Consider the following 22596-nt stretch of genomic DNA (forward strand, 5'->3'; position numbering starts at 1 on the left):
TCTTAGCTGCACTTAATGGGATTGCATAAAAGAATGTTCTTGTTCATGGGAAGTGTATACGTGAATTATAGTGTATGTTCAAGGATGTGTGCAGCTAGCTCTCATATGTTCAGAAGACAGCAATAGATTATGGATGATAGGGAGGGAGGGAGGGAAAGAAATAGTGATGTGACAGCATGTTAAGGTTGGTGGATTGAGCTATTGGGGGAGGGGGGTCTGGGTATGATGGAATTCTTTGTATGGGGTTAGTATTGTTTTTGCAACTGTTCCTATAACTGTGAATTTATTTCAAAATAAAATAAAATAAAATAATAAATTAAAAAAATAAAAAACTAAAAAAAATAATATGTTCTGAACTGGTTGAATGCTTTTGCTATTCGAACAAAAATATCTATTATGTGTGGGCATGTGTTCTCTCTCTCCATATATATATACACTTTGATTTTAAAAATATTTCAGTGAAATATGAGGGAACATTTAAGGATATTGAGTGACTACTATTTAGAAAAGCATTTCTCCAAATGTTCCATGCATACTGATAATCTTCATGATATTAATAGACATCTTACACACATTCCAAAACACACACACACAAGTGTACAATTGTTTGGACTTTGCTGGGTTAAAAATATTTACAATAGCCTTCTTTTCCAAGAGATGCCAAGGCTTTAATGTCAGTGTGCCCTCCAAGAAAGGAAGATTTCAAGATGAGTGTTTCCCACACTTACTGGATCTGTTGACTAGTCCTAGCAACACACAGTTGGGAAACATTGTTTTCAACTATAGGTGACTATAGATGGCTCTAATTTCTAACCCACCCTCAATATAACAAAAAACATACCACACATCAAAAAAAAAACTTAACTCAATATGAACCAAATAATTTTTAGACTGTAATATTACCAAAGCAGACAGGTATTACATACACCAAAGGATAGCTGTGGGCCTTTTCCCAGGACACACATCATACAGGGTCAGTAGTTCAATCTTATAGGTATACTCATAAATCAGTAAGTGGGAAATATGTAATAACAGAACAGAATAATGGACAAAGGACACAAAGCACTTTAACTTAATAAATTTGCATCTCATACACTCATAGTAAAACTGTAAAAGTTTTACACTTTTCCTAGAAGGCAATTTGGCAATTGGTATTGCATCTTTACAAGCTTCATAACTTTTGACCAACTAACCCCAGTTTTAGGAATATTTCCTAAAGGAATTGTCAGAAATGTAGTAAGAGATTTATGAATAGGATAGTTACTTGTAGAGGACAATTAAGGTAGCATATATAATATTCACCTTCAGCGATACCGGTGACATGCAACATGGCCGCCAGGGCTGATGCAAGAACAGCCTAAGCTATAATTAGCCTTCTTCAAGGAAGTAACAGTAGTTCCCGCCTAAGCAGTAGCTAGTTGGGGCCTAAACAGTAGCCGCCCATTGGCCATCCACCCCAGCAACAGTTACCACCAATCCCAGACCCCCAGCAACAGCAACCGCCAATCCCCCTACATCTGCCTTCCACCCTAGCAACAGCAGCAGCCAATCCTAGATCGCCACCCGTCCTTACTAGCCACTCCCTCCGCCCTTAGAGTATATATACCCTGCCTCTTCAATAAAATTTTGCTTCTTGATCAGAAACCTGTTTTGCTGTCGTTCATCGCGTCTCTTGTCCCATACCATTCTTCCCTCACAGGAGCTGGAGCCTCCATTGATCATCCCGCCGGCCGGGACAGTTACTGTCATACTGTTTATAAAACTTACAATTAGAGCTACCTAAATATATTTTCTAATATGCAATTGGCTAACTAACATATTCATCTGATGATATATATTATAGCCACAGGAAGGAAACATGCTCATGAAAATGATATTACATTATGAACCAAATAAATAAGGAAACAGGGTAACTTGTCTCACTTCAGGGGTGGTATCTGTATACCAGAACTTATTAGAAGAAGCCAGAGAAACTGTTTGAAGATTTCTGATCCATTCATACTCACAATTCAAGAGGAAAATTCAGCCATTAAACTAGAAAAGCAAGCCATGAAGATCAGGAATTAATGGCTGAAGCAAAAAATAAAAAAACATAAACTGAACTAAAAACAGCAATGGAGACAATAATGACAGGTTGGGTATTAAAGAAAACCAAATTATTGAAATAAAAAAAACAAACATGAGAAATTTACGTAAAATCAAGGAAGTAGGAAAATGGAAGAGAGCAAAGGAAGAAAAGAAGAAAGAAAATAAGTAGATAATAGACTCAGAGTTTCCAACTTAGTGTAATGAGAAACTCCAAACCAGAAGCCAGAGAAGCAAATAAAGAAGAAAAAGTTCACTGAACTTTAGAAAATCCTGACACTCACATCAAAAGGACTTGCCCAGGGCCAAATAAAATTACAGAGAACACCTCGGCCAGGCATGAGGCTGTCAGCTTCAGCTGTGTACCTCCCAACTCTGAACAAAGGAAAAATGACTCCAAAATCCAGAGAAAGCAATTCATAACCCAGGATTCCACAGAGCCTGGTGGTTTGTCATGAGAGATGTGATCACAGAATATGATCCTACAAGCAGAGGTGAACAGAACATGCCATCTGTGTTCTCCCCACAAAATGTATTTAAAGATGTGGTTTCAAGTACCAAGACATTAATTTGGAAAAGAATCTGTGGTGGCCCAGGACCCAGACCCCCTTCTAAATGCACCTAACAGCCTGCTTTAGCCAAAGACAATGGACAAGAAAGTAAACAATCTCCCTGGAGGGGGAGGAATGTAATCACTGATGTAAAATGGCACTGACAGTATGTTAGTCTTAAACATTGATCTTAGTAAAACATCAGGTCTTAAGCCCCTTTAATGCTTATGCTAGAGGCCTGATGTCTTTATACTGTATGGAATGTCTTTGTTCTAAAATCATGTATTGCCCTTGTACCCCTCCCTTCACTGAGCACTATCCCTCTGGAGAGGCCGCTACCGGAGAATCCCTCCTGTTTGTAAGTCCCAATAAATCTATGTCTGCTTCTGCTCCTGGAGTGTTTTTCAGTCTTACAGCAGCTCCATCTCCTGCTCTGCACAAACTCAGTCTTGGCCTGAGCAGAGGAAAATCTGTTAATCTGAGTTAAATCCAAATGATTGTTGTTAATGTGCTTATAAATCAATGCAAATGTAGAATAAATTTTAGAAGAATGTAAATAGCCTTAACTTCATATATAGCTCATTTTTTAATCTTCATTTTATTGAGATATATTCACATACCACACAGTCATACAAAACAAATCATACATTCGATTATTCACAGTACCATTACATAGTTGTACATTCATCACCTAAATCAATCCCTGACACCTTCATTAGCACACACACAAAAATAACAAGAATAAGAATTAAAGTGAAAAAGAGCAATGGAAGTAAAAAAGAACACTGGGTACCTTTGTCTGTTTGTTTGTTTCCTTCCCCTACTTTTCTACTCATCCATCCATAAACTAGACAAAGTGGAGTGTGGTCCTTATGGCTTTCCCAATCCCATTGTCACCCCTCATAAGCTACATTTTTATGCAATTGTCTTCAAGATTCATGGGTTCTGGGTTGTAGTTTGATAGTTTCAGGTATCTACCACCAGCTACCCAATTCTTTAGAACCTAAAAAGAGTTGTCTAAAGTGTGCATAAGAGTGCCCACCAGAGTGACCTCTTGGCTCCTTTTGAAATCTCTCTGCCACTGAAGCTTATTTCATTTCCTTTCACATCCCCCTTTTGGTCAAGAAGATGTTCTCTGTCCCACGATGCCACGTCTACATTCCTCCCCGGGAGTCATATTCCACGTTGCCAGGGAGATTCACTCCCCTGGGTGTCTGATCCCACGTAGGGGGGGAGGGCAGTGATTTCACCTTTCAAGTTGGCTTAGCCAGAGAGAGAGGGCCACATCTGAGCAACAAAGAGGCATTCAGGAGGAGGCTCTTAGGCACAACCATAGGGAGGCCTAGCCTCTCCTTTGCAGCAACCATCTTCCCAAGGGTAAAACCTATGGTAGAGGGCTCAACCCATCAAACCACCAGTCCCCTATGTCTGTGGTCATGTTAGCAACCATCGAGGTGGGGTAGGCCAATACCCCTGCATTCTCCACAGGCTCCTCAAGGGGGCACTACATATTTTTTCCTTGTTTTTCTTTCTTTTTTTTTAACTTTCCTTTCTTTTTTAAATCAACTGTCATTTATAGCTCATTTATGAAAATAATATGCCCAGCAGTGAGCACCAGGTGTCTGTGAGTGTGTATGTGTATACATGTTTGTGTACATTTAAAACATAAAGGTAACATTACAAATCATTGAGGGAAAGGGAAAAAAATAGATAACCACTTTATACAAAACACAGAAATAAAGATTTTATGGAAGAAAGGTAATTGTAAAAAAAAATTAAAAGAAGGTATAAGTGAACCTTTATCTGAACTTGTGTTGATAAGGTCAATATATGCATAAAAAATTCTGATTATAAAATAAGTAAAAAGCAAAAAAACTTGATAATTATAACATATATCATAGAAAAATTTAGATCATTTATCAATTACTCCTAAATCTCAGTGAACAGAAGCACATTTAAAATACTCAAATAGGAAAAAAGTAAAAATTTGAAGGCAATTCAGAAAGCAAATGCAGTGCCTTAAAAAAGAACAAAGGTTAAACAAAGCGTTTAAACTTATTAGGAGTCTGTGCTGGTTTGAATGTATTGTGTACCCCAAAACACCATTATCTTTGATGTAATCTTGTCTGGGCAGACTTATTGGTGTTTATTAGATTGTAATTCTTTGATTGAGTGTTTCCATGCAGATGTTACCCACCCAACTATGGGTGATGACTCTGAATGGGTGTCATAATGAGATTCAGGCCTCACTGCCAGGGCCATATATTTCTTCACTTTTCCTCACCAATACATTCCAGCCACCAATAATGGTTAATCATGACCCTCATTTATAGAGATGATCTGATCAACAAGAAATACCAAGTATTGGAGAAACAAAGAACAAGAGTCACAGTGAGCAAACAAACAAATAAACTCTGCTAGGTGAAATCTAACATGTGAATTAATGAGTGTAGAATATTGACGTCCAAAGATGCCTGATGCCTGAGATATGGAAAAGGTGCAAGGGGAACTAAATTTAGGGAACGAAGCAGAATTGTGGGACATTCCCTGAAGGAGTCACTTAATCTCATTTTGAAAGGTACTTGGGAGACGGTTAGAAGCCAGGCGAGTGTTGCAAATGTGATGCAACTTGGAGTAGTCCTCGCCATGCATCAGCTGCACCTGCTTCTCCCCAGAGACACAGTTTTGCAGGTCCTGTCCAGACCCACTGAATCAGAAACTCCAGGGATGGGTCCCAGGAATTTGCATTTTCATTAGTCCTGCTCCAGATGATTCTGATACACACTCAAGTTTGAGAAGCTCTAGTCCCAGCAAATGGACCATCCGATGTGAAAACAGAGGTGTATGGGAATAAACAAACATGATATCTTTGGGGAACAACAAATGATTCTGACTTAAGTCCCAGATGTTATGTTTGTAAACCAATTCCCCACTTACCTCTGTCACATGCATTTATTCTATGATTTAAAAAACACAGACAAAATAAATAGAGCAATCAGTGCTTTATAATGCAGGGTTCAGCCCAGTTTCTACCAAATGGAGACACAAAATCTGAATGCCTCAATTCCTGGTGATGCTTTATCATATTCATAGAAAAAACACCACCATTAGCTTCCTATATAATGCTCAGTTCACTGCAGGTTAAGGCTCTCCTAAATTTTACTGATACAATAGAACTCTGATGTAGTCTTCACGTAACAGAAAACTTCACAGTAGATCGTTTCAGCCAAATTTTTATGTCATTATCTAGAGACAGTCACAGTGTTTTAGAAATAGACCCCACAAAGAAGAGAGACAAGAGACTTTGATTTTTGTCATGGAGACCATAGAATATAAAGTATAGTGTGAAAAATCAATCTTAAAGGAATCTCTCTTACAATTAGGGGTTTATCAGCCTTGGTCTTCCATTCTGTTAAGCCAAAATAGGCTGAGAGTGTGAATGATGGACTTTCCTGAACTGAAACACACTTCATATAGACAGCTGGACAAAGTACCTGCCACTGGGAAATAAAAACCCAACATATTGCTTTAAATATATCTAAACAACCCATCCAATAAGCAGTCTTTTTCTTTTTTTAGGGAAAAGAAAGAAAAAACAAAGGAGATAATGCCTCAAGACTCAAAGCTTGAGTCAGGCTGTGGATTACATTTATGTTAAGAATTACAACTTTCTGTTTATGCGGATTGAAATAAACAGATACTTAAAGGAACTCATACGGTCTGCTGTTGCTACAAAAACACAAATATTTATCTCTCTCTCCAAACAAACCTGTCTATCACAATCAACCAAAATAAAAGAAAGTGAACATCACAATGAATGCATCAATCAAAGATTTGCTTTAGATTAAATTGAATTTAATTGCTTTAGAATATATCATTCTACACTTGAATTTACCATTGGTTATTTGTAACAAAGCAAGGAAAAGAAACATACAGTAAAAATATAGGGACAGTCAAATGATGATCAGTGATCAGACTTCCATTCTGGCTCTTGAGGTAATGGGGGATTTTGATAATACTTTCTGAGCAGCACGTTTCAAAATTCCAGCAGAGGTCATAGAAGTTTAAAGGATCAGCACAATGAAATTAGGCCTAACACATTTGTACTTTTTTGTTCTTTTATTTAAAATGTATGTATTGTCATTTCTAAGATAAATTGAAACAACTGTATTTGCTCTTCAGCTTAAAAATAAAATAACATACAGTCTGCATTAAGAAATAATAAAATATATTATATACTATAATTTACATATGCTAAGTGCATCTCAAATACATATTATATATTCTATACAAGCATGACTTACTACCTTGAGATATCGGATTATTATGAGAATTCTGTTATCCATGAAGTTTGAATGCAGAGCAAAGCAGTTTAAATTGCAGCAAGCAATTGGGTTTAGATATGGGTGATTAAATCTCAACTCTATTCTTGGTCTGAGCTGTATAATTTCTATTGTGAAATAGCAAATGCAATATTTGCACAGATACTCTCTTTGTTGGTCCTGTAGGGGGGCAGTAGGCTGGATCCTTTCACGTCCTTTTCAGTGCTAGTGGAAAAGAGTTGTTTCACATTGAGCATTTTAGTTTTAAAATGTATCTTTGGATCCTTGAATGACAAATGATATTAAGTCATAAAATATAGGTAGTCCTGAATCTATACTCACATTCTGCAACCTGATCTGTAGATAATTAAAAAAAAAAATCAGTCCCAAAGTCAATCTCTCCTTCTGGTTTAGGTCTTGTCTTTCAGTTTGGAAAAAGAAATTAGAATCCAGGTTACTGGCAAAAAATTTTTATATTGGTGAGGAATAGGGACAGCTAGACAATTTGCATGACCCAGTGTAAAATGAGCACACAGAGCCCCTTGTTCAAAGATCATTAAGCATTTAAAGACCACAACAGCAAAGCATTCCACCAAATATGGGAGCTTCTGAACACCGGGTCTTGTAGGCCAACCCATCACACACCCTTGAAGGAGGACCCGTTGATGAAGTAAAGATGCTCTCCTGTTTATTTACTGCATATGCAAACTTCATCCACTGCAAAAGGATGCAAACTAATGCTCCGAATTCCAGTTGGTTCACTGATTGGCATAAAGTACCTATTTAAGATGAGATATACTTCTTCACGCTATGCTATCGGCCAACCTATTTGTTGACTTTGAACTCTTCATTAACTCAACAAACTTCGGGGTGCCTTCTGTACACCAGGGCCTGGGCGAGGTCCTGAGTGATCAGGACAAGACCACAGGAGCTTGTGATTCTTTGGGGAAGAAGAAGAGATGACGTGGGACTCATAGCAGTGGAAGAAAATTGAAAGGACCCTTGACCAGTCATAAGCTCCAGAAGGAGGAAAGCCAAAAAGCAACCATCGGGATAGGAGGCGGGGCAAGATGGCAGACTGGTGAGCTGTATGTTTTAGTTACTCCTCCAGGAAAGTAGGTAGAAAGCCAGGAATTGCGTGGACTGGACACCACAGAGCAATCTGACTTTGGGCATACTTCATACAACACTCATGAAAACGTGGAACTGCTGAGATCAGCGAAATCTGTAAGTTTTTGTGGCCAGGGGACCCGCACCCCTCCCTGCCAGGCTCAGTCCCGTGGGAGGAGGGGCTGTCAGCTCCGGGAAGGAGAAGGGAGAACTGCAGTGGCAGCCCTTATTGGAAACTCATTCTACTGATCCAAACTCCAACCATAGATAGACTGAGACCAGACACCAGAGAATCTGAGAGCAGCCAGCCCAGCAGAGAGGAGACAGGCATAGAAAAAAACAACACGAAAAACTCCAAAATAAAAGCGGAGGATTTTTGGAGTTCTGGTGAAAATAGAAAGGGGAAGGGCAGAGCTCAGGCCCAAGCTCAGGCCCTGAGGCGCATATGCAAATCCCGAAGAAAAGCTGATCTCTCTGCCCTGTGGACCTTTCCTTAATGGCCCTGGTTGCTTTGTCTCTTAGCATTTCAATAACCCATTAGATCTCTGAGGAGGGCCCTTTTTTTTTTTTTTTTTAATCCTTTTTTCTTTTTCTAAAAAGCAACCATCGGGATTATAATAGATGTTAAAACCCAACCAGGAGCCCTTTGAATTATCAAACACTATGAGAAAGAAGCAATGGGGAGCTGGAAGAGGATCAGGGAGACAAATCCAAATCGCTTTCTGGATAGCTCCACTGAAGGTCTTAATGAAGCTTTGTCCTATTTGAAATACTGCCAGTGCCCAAAGCTGACCTCACTTGAAGATGAAATCATCAAATGATTTTCAAAACTATATGCTTTTTTTTTAACATTATGTCATCTATTTTTTTTTTTTTGGTGCAATCTTGTTTTATTGTGGTAAAATACATGTAACAAAATTTGCCACTGTAGCCATTTTTAAATGTACAATTCAGTGGCATTAAATCCATTACAGTATTTTGCAACCATCACCATTATCTAGTTCCAGAACTTTTTCATCTCCCCAAAAGGAAACATTGTGCCCATTTATCAGTTATTCTGCATGCCTCCATAACATTTCTGTTCACAAAAGCCAAAAGGTGGAAACAACCCACACGTCCATCAGCAGATGAACAGATAAACAGATGTGCTCCATCCATACTATGGAATATTCTTCAACCATAAAAGGAATGAAGTTTTGATACATGCTGCAACACAGATGGGATCCTGAAAATATTATGCCAATTGAAAGAAGCCAGACACACAGGACAAATATCATAGGATTCTATTTATGGATTCCTTTAAATAAGCTCTCTCTTAACACAATAAAGTATGAAATTTAAAACCTCCTTCCATTCATTTGAAGTCTTCTTGTATTTCACAGAATTTCCAATTTTGGGGGTACAATCCATGTATTAGATAAATAATATGCATCTCAAAGCCTACACAGTCATCGAAGACTCAGCCCATTGAACATGAAGAAACTTCAAGATGGATAAGCCATCACCAGCTGGAGCTGCTCTCTAACTTGCTTACTGCAGAGAACACCTCAAAAAAAGAGACTGAAATATTCCTGTCTTCACTGAAAATGATAATTATAGGCATCTGTTTAATTGGAAATTTCCCTCCCCTTGAGGCTTAAGACTGCTGACAGCAAAGTATTGTTACAGAGTAGAATATTTCTCTTCATTTGATTTGTTATTAAATCCAATTCAAATGAGTTGGGATACCTTTCAGAGGGAAAATTTTCAATTCCACCTTGTAGGTTTCAAAATCAAGCTGATTCATTCAAGTCCATAGTTTAGGAAAATATCCCAAGTGACAGTTGAGATGATGCTCTTGATTTCTAGACTTGATGATTCTTGCCTAACCACTGGAAGAAGTTAGCACTGTTCAGGGCCAAAGCCTAGAAAAGTGGGAGCAGCTGGGAAAAGTGGCAATAGCTCAGTAGCTGGAAGGGGAGGGAAATTTCCAAAGACCTACCCATCTTGTGTCAATGCCCATGAATGCTCACTTCTCTTTGACTCTCTCTCAATTTGGTGCTAAATCAGAAGCATGACAAGGGAGAGAAGAACCTTGGAGGAATTTATCAAAAATTTAGCTGGTCTTGAAAATAGGTTTCAGATAACCAAGTAAAAAAGCATTTAGGAACACTGGGGCAAAGCTTGGGGCCATTTTTCCCACTTCATATTCTTTCAACTATTTTCAAATAAAATTTTTATGACACAAACCAGTGTACTTTGATAAAGGGAACTTTTAGGAGGTAAAAAATTACTGCAATTTCTCCTAAAAATTATCCTTAAAAAGCTGAGACTGAGTTACATAAAGCAAACAATTGCCTGGTAAAACTTTAATAACGCATAACAATATCCCTTAGAGATGTTTCCCGACTTTTATTTCCTTGTTTTCACATGAATGCAAAGAGCATTTTAATTTTTAATTTAAGACAATCCTGTAGTATTTCAGGGGCTAAACTAGACCTTTGCAATCAGGCCTAATCAGTATTGAACAGAGAATAAACATCATGAGGGCAAATTTTATATGTACTTTTATCTGATTCACACTAAAATTGGTTAACTCCATGATTGTCTAGGATTTATTTATCATGGAATGAAGAAGAGAAAGAAAAGAAAGATTGGTCTGCCAATTCAGGAATATCACCCTTTGTTTCTTTTTCAGACTGTGGTCATTTAAGTTGCTAAGGAGTTATCTGATACTCTTGAACGCAGACATCTAGACTTTTGATTTTTGCATGAAATGACAACGTATTGCCAACCAGGGTTTGTCGCTCTGTGCAATTACCCTGTGTTATCAAATCCTTTTTAACCTCATCCATTAAATTTTGGACCAAAGAATGCCCAATGGAGACTGCCATAATGTACTTCATAAGACATAATATCCATTTACAGGATGAATTATAGACATTGCATAAAAATGTACACAATGAATGCTTGTTAAAAAATCATTGCGATGTAATGTAATAGAAGGAGGGCCAGATGTGTGCATTTGGTCAACTCCCTCAACTCCACCAAACATCAATTTCATTATTGTCATACAGTGATGCCACCTGTGGGTGGTGGTGGCTGAAACAAGGCCATGATGTACAAACATGCGAAATGGGACACATTCCACAACCTCCTTCCTTGCACAGGTTATTTGAGCCTTCCTCTTGCTCTCATAGCATTTTCTACCTGTTTACAGTTTTCACTCATTCCGCTGAATTAATTCATCACCTTCCTTCTTGTTCTAGACACTTCAGGATGATGCTTTTCTCTTTCCTCAATTCCTAGTATTTGATCATGTTCCTTGTCTCAGTAAATAATGAATGAATATGCAGGAAAGAATGATCAGATGATAAATTGTTGAATAATTAAGAGAAAAAAAGGCTAAATAAACTCTGTACACCTCATGACAATATGCTGCTTTACTATGTTTATTTTCTGCTGATTTTCCGAATTACTAAGCTGAGACTAAAACTATAATTGGAATTTTATTCTATTTTTGTCCTATTTTTTCATATTAATTGCAAAGGATGAATGTTCTCTGGGCTTAAAAAAAAACAGTGTTGCATTGAAAGCATTCTCCTGAACCACATGTCCCCACATTATTATTGATTATGGATTGGTATGGCTTTCTCCTCAATGCTGTCCCTCTCACTTGTAAGAAAGGGTTAAGTTTAGCTTTCACATAAAGGCCACATGGAATAGGGAAAGTGGTGGCAGAACTGGCTTAAACTGGCCCCACGGTAAAGGGAAGGAAAGAAAGAGAGAGCACCATGATGTAAGTCTAGAATCAGCACCAGTTCCTTATATGGGAGATAACCAGGGTTACTGGAATGTAGAAGGATGTGGTGGTATGGTCAAAGACGGGGACTCTCAGTGAAAAATTTAAACTAGTTAACTCTCTCTGATAGGCTGTACAATTTAAAATCCCAAAGGTGGGCTAGTTAGCTCTCTCGGATAGACTGCACCCTCTGGAGTATCCAGCCAATGGAGAAACAGGGGAGGGACTTGCATTTTAGGCCTAGAATATAAAACTTTGCTGTGTTCTGTTGTTGGGTGTGCCTGACACTTTTCTGGCTGTGCGTCTTTTCTGGCTGTGCGTCTGTTCTTGCAAGATAATAAATAAATTCTTTTCTACTCCACAACTGAGTGAGTGTTTATTCTCTTACAGGTACTTCTTCATTTCCAACATCACTCATGATAAATTCCATAGTAGTTGCAAGCGTGTTCCCTGTTGTAACCCTAGGATGTAATACAGTCTGCGGGATGTGGGAGTACTAATTTATTTTTATTTTTCCTCCCAGAGAAGTGGGACTAGTGAAGAAATGGGCCTGCTAATTGAGGAAGCCATAGATTTCTGATAAAGCTCTGGGGATACTGGAGTTCTTCTACCCCAAGTTAAGTGGTAAGAATGACACCTTTGTCCAAAGGAAAAGGCCCATTTTATCCACTCATACTCACTAAAGGCATAACAAAATTAATCAATTTAAAAATACATTGAACAATCTAGCTGAGCCATTTGAAAGCTTATTATCTCATCTCCTTGATAATATCCATTTGTGGGAAATAGATAATAAAGTAATAGATAAACAAGACCTAAATTCCTGTTGTGTTTTGGGGGAGGGAAATGCTACAAGAATGATTGATGTAAATAATTGCATTACATTTAGATACTAGGTCAGGAAATGGCATTCATATTTCACAGAAAAAGGAAAAACTTTAGAGGTTTAAATTGATAAAGGATCAGTTATACCCACCATCTAATTTCTTAAATCTCAGAATCAATGTCCTTTATTGTCCACTGGCAGCACCAAGATTGCTATATAATGTCTGTTGCTTCTGACTTGTTGCCCTAAGTGTTTTTTCTACTTTGAATTCAGCTCATCATCAATGTCACACATTTACTGTTAAAATTGATAACTGCTCTACTGATGGAGGGCCAAGTTCATGCAAATGGATGAAAAAAGAAACAGAAGTGAGCAAAATGTCATATCTTACTGATATTTCCATAAAAGTACAGGCCAGTTCAATTCTGACATTTAGGCCTTAGAATGCCGTGGGGAAATATAAGTGATCATTTCCAGGTCAGTCTTCGGTGAAAGCCTCTTGATATAAGGTTTCTTCAGAAAACCCAGGTAAGGGAACCCCCAGAGCTTCCTTAACTTGTCTAAAATGACCCTACAGGAGACAGAGAAAGCAGGGCAGCACATGGTATCTGATATGAATCTATCATGACAATGTCCAACAGTGAATGTTTTCTTTTACCTTAAAAAATTAACATAATTATGACAAAGGGGCACCTGCCTATACATATATCTGATATTACAGAATTCTATATACTTGTTAAATTCTCAAAGTTTAAACAAGTCATTTAAAAGCAAAAATTCTGAATTTAACATATGCTTTGTTAAAGAATAAAAGTGTGGCAGCATTGTAATTCTATTATTGATCACTTAAAAGCAATTAGAAATGTCATGATTTTCCAATTTTATTTTACTCATTCTCTAGATTTTCTCAACATTTTGCTTGCGTTATATTCAAGCAAGGTGATTACTTGGACTAATTAGTGTTCCCACAGTGTTTCTTGAAATTTCTTGGGCTCAGTGGTATAAATTTAATATTCAAAGGACAGTTCCAACTGAGACATTAAAGGAAGACACAATCCAACATTTGGGAGCAATAGGAATGTGCAAATAAAATCTCTGTTTACACTTTGCACTCATTCCATTGAATTAAATAGTTTTAATTCATCACTCTCCTCACTCCAACAATTCCATTCCATTGTGTTTAAATTCAAAAAATTTTGTCTTCTGTCCCCAAATAGACATTGATAAAACTCCCAAAGTTCTCAAATAAATTGGTTCAAAATGTGTGTGGGGAAATACACACCCTTTTCTGTGATATTTAGTGTAATTAATTTTAGTTGTTTAAAAGTGTCCAATGTAAATAGATATAATCTTAGAGAAGGAAAGAAGGGGAAAAAGTAAACATGCCTTTGTTAATGAGGAAAGCAAGAGGGATGGTGATCTGTAGTCTCATGAGGTCAGGGTCTGTGTGTATCTAGTTTAATTCCAGGTCCCTGGTACCCACCTCAGTGATTGTCCAGAGCCTGGGGGAATAAATGATCCCCCCAGCGCTGGGGAAAGCAGTCAAACTTGTCAGTTCTGGAGCTCCAGACCTTAGGAATCAGTTCCCCATCTAGCCTTTCAACTCCCATTGCTGAGGAATCAGTGCCTTGTCATATTGCTGAATCCCAAAATTATTAAAGGTTTCAAAATGGACTAATTCCAAAAAATGTAGGAAAGGCTCAGTATCTGTTAATTCCTCTCACCATGATAATAAATCACAAAGGATGAAAACCATGTGGTCCATGTGTACCAAAATGAATCTGACAAAATTCAAGGTCTATTCTGACTACAAATGTGTGATACATTAGGACTGATACTTTTACTTTGAAAAAATAAGTATTTTAAAAACAAACGTCTTCATTAATATGAAGGCCTTAGAAAAATTCCTGTTAAAGTCAGGTATAAGATAAGGCTGCTTGCTGTCACTGTTATGACTTATCATAACTTGTAAATTACTAGACCATTCAGTCAGATGAAGGAAAGAAAGATGGAATACAAATTGGGAAGAAAAAAGCACAGATTTATTTACTTGCAGATATGATTATAAAACTGGAAAAAATCAAAAGCATTCTCTGCAAACCTCTGAGATGCAATAAGGTAGTTCAGCAGTTATGCAACACTTTATCTCTCTCTGTGTATATATAGATGATATTATGATATGCAAGTTCATAAGGAAAAACAAACTGTGAGAATTATAAAAAAATATTCCACAAAAAGAGTAATAAGGCAAGACTAGCCCACTTGATATGAAAGCAGGTATTAATAGTGCATAAGCACTATTAATTAATTAAAGTTTAGAACATGTGCATGAGTAAACAGATCAAAACAAGAATGGAAAACCCTGAAACTGCTTCCAATGCATATGAAAATTACAGTTTTAACAAAGCTAGCATTTCAAAACAGCATAGAACACATGGACCACCAAATATATAGTATCTGGCCAAACAGCTAAAGGTTTAGAAAAAGAAGACAAGTTTGATAAAGTAAAGTGTAAAGTCCACCTCAGTCCTTCCAACAAAATAACTGGTACATAGATCAAAGATTTAAATGTAGAACAGAAACACATGCACAGACTAGAAGAGAAGGGACAAAATTTTTAAAATAATCTTAGAGTATCAGTGAGTTAAGCAGAGAAAAACCCAGATGCCATAAAGAAACAATTTATAAATGTGAATACATAAATTAGAAAACAATCAATTCCTGCCAAAAATAGCAGGGAAGTCAAAAGAATAAAATAATGCAAGATGTCATCTACAGTGCTTTAATCTGCCTTCTATTTAAAGGTTTTTGCCAATTAATAAGAAACTTAGAACCCCAACAGAAAAAAAAAAGAATAAAGGATGTGAACAGACATTTCAAAGAAAAATAAATATTATTTGCTTATAAATACATGGCAAGTTGTTCAATCACCTTCATACCATTAAAAGGCAAATTAAAAGAGCAGAAAAATTTATTTTCAACCTTTTTTTTGTTTTTTTAAGAAAACTCGAAAGGTTTGAAAATATATAGTGTTGGCCAAAATGTGGAGAAAATTGTTTGGTTCGTACACTCACGGTGGGAATGTAAACTGGTACAATCCTTTAGGAGAGACATTTGACCCAGCAAATCCAAATGTACATATGTGTGCTATCCATATACTCAAATAAATGTGAAAAGTCCTACAGATGAAAAGCTTCCTTTTGGCATTATTTATAAAACAAAAGATGGGAAAGAACCCAAGTGCCCATAATTGGGGGTGACTTATATAAATTATAGTGCTTCCATATAAAGGATTACTTTGTCACTATGATCTATATGAGATGGTATTGGAAGTTTTCCAAGATAAATGGTTTAAGGAAAAAAAATAAGGTGCAGAAGAATGTTTAAAATATCCTCCATTTGTGGAAAAATAATATGCACATGTTTGTATATGTATATATATATGTGTGTATATATATATATATATATATATATATATATATACACACACACACACACACACACACACATACTGATATAAATATATGTATATACATACACATGCACATAAGAAAAATACAAAAAATATGAAAACAGTTATTGGCTGAGATATGACAGAGTTCTATTCTTCATTGCCCATCCCTTCTCCCTTTCGAGTTCTGTCCTTCATGTATGCCTACTACTTTTATTTTAAATTAAAAGGCAAGTTAAATGTTTTTTAAAAAGGAAGACAGAAAAATTAAATAAAAGTCACTCAAATCATCTCCCTTCTTTTATTGTTCTTTGTAACAGTTTTTACCCAATACCAGTGTCTTTTGAGAGCCAAACAATAGCTGACAGCCTCTGGGATTTTTTCTGAAATAAATACAGATAGTTACTGGACTATAAACCAAAATTAATTTCAATGTTATCCTGAATAAATTCATAACTTAATATTTCTTTGACAACTTGGGAGATGTAGTAGGAATTTGAAGAGTCTTATATGTGCTCTTAAAATTGTCAATTATTTTTGTGTTTCGATGCAATGATACCTAGGCTGAAAATAAAAAGAGCAACTTTTGAAAGAAAAGCGAATAAAGTGGAATATCCTAACACGCCTCTGTATCTCTTTATAGTTTCATTGATTGCATATTTTTTGCCTTACCTTCTCTATTGCATCATCATCCCACTGAAGATAAGGTCATATCTAGTCCACACTTTGGAATTTTGGGGTGTGTAATATCTAATGGACATTTACATAATGATTTGCAGACAACATTCTTGGTAATAATGACTGGGGAGGTCTAACGTTAAAATTCAGCATTAGTTTTCAGGTCTTTTGCAAGGTACAGAAAGATCGTGTCTGACTGCTTTGAGCTCTATAAAGAAGGGTGCTATAGAAATACAAAACAGTTTCCGTTGACATGACGAAAGCCCCCGGCTCTCAATGAGATGTCTCTGTCATGTTCATATTACAAGTTTGTCCCTTGTAAATGGCCTCTTCCTGCCTGTTCTCTCCTTCTGAATATTAAGCTTTATGATAGTGCATTAAATATCTGGGTAGCTCTGTGATGAGACTCTGGTGAATGGGAAATTGGAGAATTAAACTGCCCTACATTTGACTGGCATCTACATCAATTGCAATAACCAAGTGTGAAGCCCTTTTGACTAAGATTGATTCTATGTGAACAATCCGTAGAGCTTGGCAGCATCTGTTGACTATGCTAAGTCTATGACAAATGGAAAGATTGGAAACGCAATGGAATAGGAAATGGGGATGGATTTAGCTAAGTGATAGATACATGTGTCTTCTATTGAGGTCACTTGTCACTAACATAAATCAGGCCACATATTTCCCTGAGTTTGGATGGTGGCCATCAGTCCTTCCAGGGGTGGTTGGATGTGGACGCCATGGAAACCAATCTGGACAAATCATTCAGGAGGGAGCAGAACTGAACACTCAAGCATCAGCGATGTGGTACCAACACTAGAGCTAGACTGGGTAAGGCAGTAGGCACTAAATTGCCAAGGAATTGCCAGGCTACAGAGTTTGGCCTTTTCATTTTTCATTTACTTGTTGTTTGTTTTTGTTCTTATCATTGTTTGTTCTGCAAAGATTTTAAGAGTAACATAGTGATGGTTTTTAGGAATCTATTGTGGCCATCGTGTAGAAGGCAGTAGAAAGAGGGTGACGCAGACATTATGGTTATAAAACTTATGAGAGGTGATGAAGGATTGTTCAGTCAGTGGCAATGGAGATGGATGGGATGGAGGACAGAGGCCAAATTTGAGAAACTCATGAAAGGCACTAAGTTCTCCCAAGAAAGGCAGAAATCTTTAATGAAGAAGCAAAGCCTAGACTGGACTCTTAGGGATAGCCAGGTGATCAGAGGAGAAAAAGTTGGGGATCACACCCACTTCCTTGGCTTGCTGACTGCTGGAAATTGTTCATCACTCCAAGCCCTTGCACAGCTCCTTCCAACCCTTCTTCACTGCTCATCCCCAACCCAACGGGGTGTCTAAAAGGCAATACGTAGCTTCATAAAGTCACAGCCATGCGTGTCTAAAATTTTGTGAAGAATCTTTAAATCTTCATCTAGTTGAACTTAAAATAAATAAATGTCTGTTAAAGAGATATTTGCAAAGTTTCCAAATATCAAGAGATTTTTGGAAAAAAAAAACACTGCTATTACAAAATTGAAAAATACATGTCTCCTTAGACACCTGCCTTCTCTTCATCAACAAAAACTTGAAATTGCTACCTGCCATTGCTGTTTCACCTTCCCAAGCTGCCAATCACATTTCAATCCGGGATAATATTCCCTGATCGTTATCCCACCCTGCTTCCAAAACTGATCTGAGATATTCCTTCAGCCTCATGATTTTGTCATGCCTCAAAAACATGAGCCCTTTCTTGGGTCTCTGGATTACCATTTGCTATTCAGCTCCCATCTTATCTCCTACCAGGTAAAGGCCCCGTGGAACACATCTCCTTTTTGAAAATATCCACACTCCCCTAGGAGAACCATCCTTTCTCCTGGTCTCCCAGAGCCTGAGATGACCCCACTATTAAATCACATTGCATTCTAGTGTGTGTGCTTACACACCTACTTTCTCTACCAGACTTCAAGCACCCAATGGCCATTTTATTTGCCTTGGCATTGCCAGCTCCTAGCACACAATTGAGATTCCTTAAATGTTCATTAAACCGGAACAAAAATAAAACAAAAGAATTAACGAGCATGCACAAACACATTTTAGAAATGCTGGGAATTGCATTGAAGCCCCTATGCATATTAGCTTTATAGCAAGTGGTTATATTAGTCAAGGATTTCATTAATTCTGTGGCAATGCTTTCCTCCCCTAAGACTCAGAGTTTGGAAAACAGCAGGGTTTCTCAACCTCAGCACTGCTGATATTTGGGGCCACATAATTGTTTTACATGGGGGTTGTCTTGTGCCCTGTAGGATGTTTAGCTACGTCCCTGGCTTCTACCCTTTAGACGCCAGTAGCATCTCCTCTATTAGAACAACCAAAAATGTTTCTGCACATTGCCAAGTGTCCCCTTGAGGGAAAAAACCATATACCCTATAGGGTCTTTTTCTCCTCATTTAAAGAGCTTCTGAAGGAGATCATTAGGAAAAGGAAATGCAGAATTTATGGGAGAACAATGAAAGTAACTCGTCTGTTTGTTAAACACTGTTGAAGCCAGACAAACATAATCTTTGCTTTCTAAGGAGGAAAGAAAAAGATACAGGATTAAATGGTGGCAGAAATGACTGAGACATTTCCAACCAGAGGCCCAGCTGGGTTGCAGATTTGGGACAAGGACACATGTCATATAAAAGTGTTGACGTGGGATGGCTTAGCTGCTGTTTAGCCTTACAGGGAGGAACTCTTATGTGGGCCTCCCTCCTGGGTGTGTCCAGAAATGGTTTAGGGCTGGAACACCACCTTCTTCCTACTTACAGCCTAATTCCAGTCCTACCACACTGCTTTGAACAGGGATTGAACTAGCAGACTTCAAAATCAAATTTAGTCTCATTGGAATGAAAAGTATTAATGATAGGTTATGACAAAATCTTTTTCACAGGAACCATCACTCATACATTTACAATGTTGCAATGTTAACTAGATAGTTTTTGATTAATTACCTGCTCAAAGCTGTCTAAGTAATCTCATTGTTAGTAATTATTCAGCAGCAGCAAGACAGGAAGAAATTCTAGGCTTTTCTCTCCATCTACACCTGGAGACTAGGTTATTATACTTAAGCATTTCAAAATATTTCAGAGATTAAATCAATGGTCAATATAGAAACTTTTAATATTTTTACCTTTTTATAGAAAGCAAACTTACATTAATTGTGCCAATGAAAGATAATTCACCGGAGTGTGAAATCCTTAAACAATTTAAATCTTCAAGTTTTTCTTAGTTTGAGACTTTTCCCTTCAATTTGCTAAAATGATGATAAATTCCCACCTTAGTCTTACCACAAACGTGCTGTTTTTTTCTGAGACTTTATGGACATGTTATTAACTAAAAGGATAAGGAGAGGACATAGCTTGACTCCCTAGACCACACAATTATCCCTCAAAGCAGAAATCGTACACATGAAGACCCCTAAATCCTATTACATGAATATCTATAGATTATGCATATATATGCATATATATAAATTCATATGCTTCTACCCATGAACACATATCTAAAGAATGCAATAATTGAAATTGAAATGGTTTTATATAACTTCTTTTATGATAAAGGCAATATACTAATTCAAGATACATTTTAAAATAAATATTGTAATTAATATATTTTTTCCACAAAGTTCCAATATCCTAATTATTTCCCATTTATAGAATGAGTTAAATTTGTTTCAAGAGTGTAACAGCGTTCTCTCTGCACTTTTCAAGTGCATTTTGGATTAATGCAACTTTACCTGAAGAAATGATAGACTTGTTATGGTATTTTATTGTAATTTTGCAAAATATCCAGAAACCAATTCATTTGAAAAGGTCAGGTGTGATGGTTGGGTTCATGTGTCAACTTGGCTGGGTGGCCTGGCTGTCTGGTCAAGCGGGCACTGGCCTGACGATTCCTGTGAGGCTATTTGAGGCTGGTTGGTTTGTCGGATCATCAGTCAATTGACTGCAGCTGACTGATGATTCATCAAGGGGCGTGCTTCCACAGTGAGAGAATGCAATTGGCTGGATTTGGTCCGGGTGATCAGTTGGAGGCTTATAAGCCGGACAGTTAGAGAACCTTCACTTCTTCTTCAGCTGCTCAGTGAAGCTTTTCCTGGGGAGCTCGTCGAAGTTGCCAGTTCGTTTCCTGAGGAGTTCGTCAAAGTTGTCGGTTCGTTTCCTGAGTTCTTCAAAGTTGCCAGTTCGTTTCCTGAGGAGTTCGTCAAAGTTGTCGGTTCGTTTCCCGAGGAGTTCGTCGGACGTCTTCCTTGGAGTTGACAGCTTGTTGACGGCTCTGCAGAATTTGGACTCGTGCGCTCCCGCAGTTGCGTGAGTCACTTTTACAATTTGATAATAAGAGATATCTCTCATTGATTCTGTTTCCAAGGAGAACCCTAACTAATACAACTTGGTACCGAAAGTGGTTCTTGAGAAACGGAATCTTAAAATGGGCTTTTACAACTTGTTTTCTACTCTGATTAGATTCAGAGGCACTAATGACTCTATTTCCAATAATCAAGAGGGTACTAAGAGTCCATGGCAGGAGTTGGCAAAGGAAATACGCAAAATAGCACCATTTGATTCTCCTAATTGTGCTCTAGTACGAAGCGAGGCTCTGGGTGACAGCGTTTTCGACACTTTCACAGAGTTTTGCAGTATTAAGAAGTATAATCATGTTGGCTGGCTGAAACATGGATCAAAAGGTGGCCGGCATTACCAGAAGTTGAAATGCCAGAACTGCCCTGGTATAATGTGGAGGAGGGGATTCAAAGGCTTAGAGAGATAGGAATGTTAGAGTGGATTTATCATGGAAAACCTGCTCACACAGTCCTGGAATGTCCAGAGGACACACCTTTTACCAGGACTGTAAGGAATAAATTTGTGAAACTAGCTCCATCATCCCTGAAGAGCTCTGTAGTCGCCCTTCTCTGTAGGTCAGATATTACTGTAGGAACTGCTGTCACTGAGCTGGAATCCTTAAACACAATGGGGATAATCGGGTCCCGAGTCAGCAGAAGCCAAGTGGCTGCAGTTAATCGCCACAGACAAGGTGGACAGGGCTACCATAATGTAAAACAGGCTCAAAGTAGCAATCAAAATAATATGACTCGCAGAGACTTATGGCGTTGGCTAGTGGATCATGGAGTACCAAGTAGTAAAATAGATGGGCAATCGACTAAATTCTTGTTTGAACTATATAAGCAGAAGAATTCTAGGCCACGTGAACAAAAATCTCCCTTGAATTACAAAAACAGAGAGTCACGGCCCCTTAATCAATTCCCAGACTTGAGACAGTTTACAGATCCAGAGCCTCTTGAATGAAGGGAAGGCCGGGTACCCTTGGAGAAGGACCCTGTCACACTGCCAAAAATTTACACTGTTAATCTTCCTCCCAGCCTTCCCCAGGGGGACCTACGGCCTTTTACCAGGGTGACTGTGCATTGGGGAAAAGGAAATGATCAGATATTTCGTGGATTATTAGACACTGGGTCAGAAGTGACATTAATTCCCGGAGACCCAAAACGTCACTCTGGTCCACCAGTCAGAGTTGGGGCTTATGGAGGTCAGATGATTGATGGAGTTTTAGCCCAGGTCCATCTCACAGTGGGTCCAGTGGGTCCCCGGACCCATTCTGTGGTTATTTCCCCAGTGCCGGAATGCATAATTGGAATAGACATACTCAGCAACTGGCAGAATCCTCACATTGGTTCCCTGACTCCTGGAGTGAGGGCTATTATGGTGGGAAAGGCCAAGTGGAAGCCACTAGAGCTGCCTCTGC

Source organism: Choloepus didactylus, chromosome Y (assembly GCF_015220235.1).
Source record: "Choloepus didactylus isolate mChoDid1 chromosome Y, mChoDid1.pri, whole genome shotgun sequence".
NCBI classification, from domain to species: domain Eukaryota; kingdom Metazoa; phylum Chordata; class Mammalia; order Pilosa; family Megalonychidae; genus Choloepus; species Choloepus didactylus.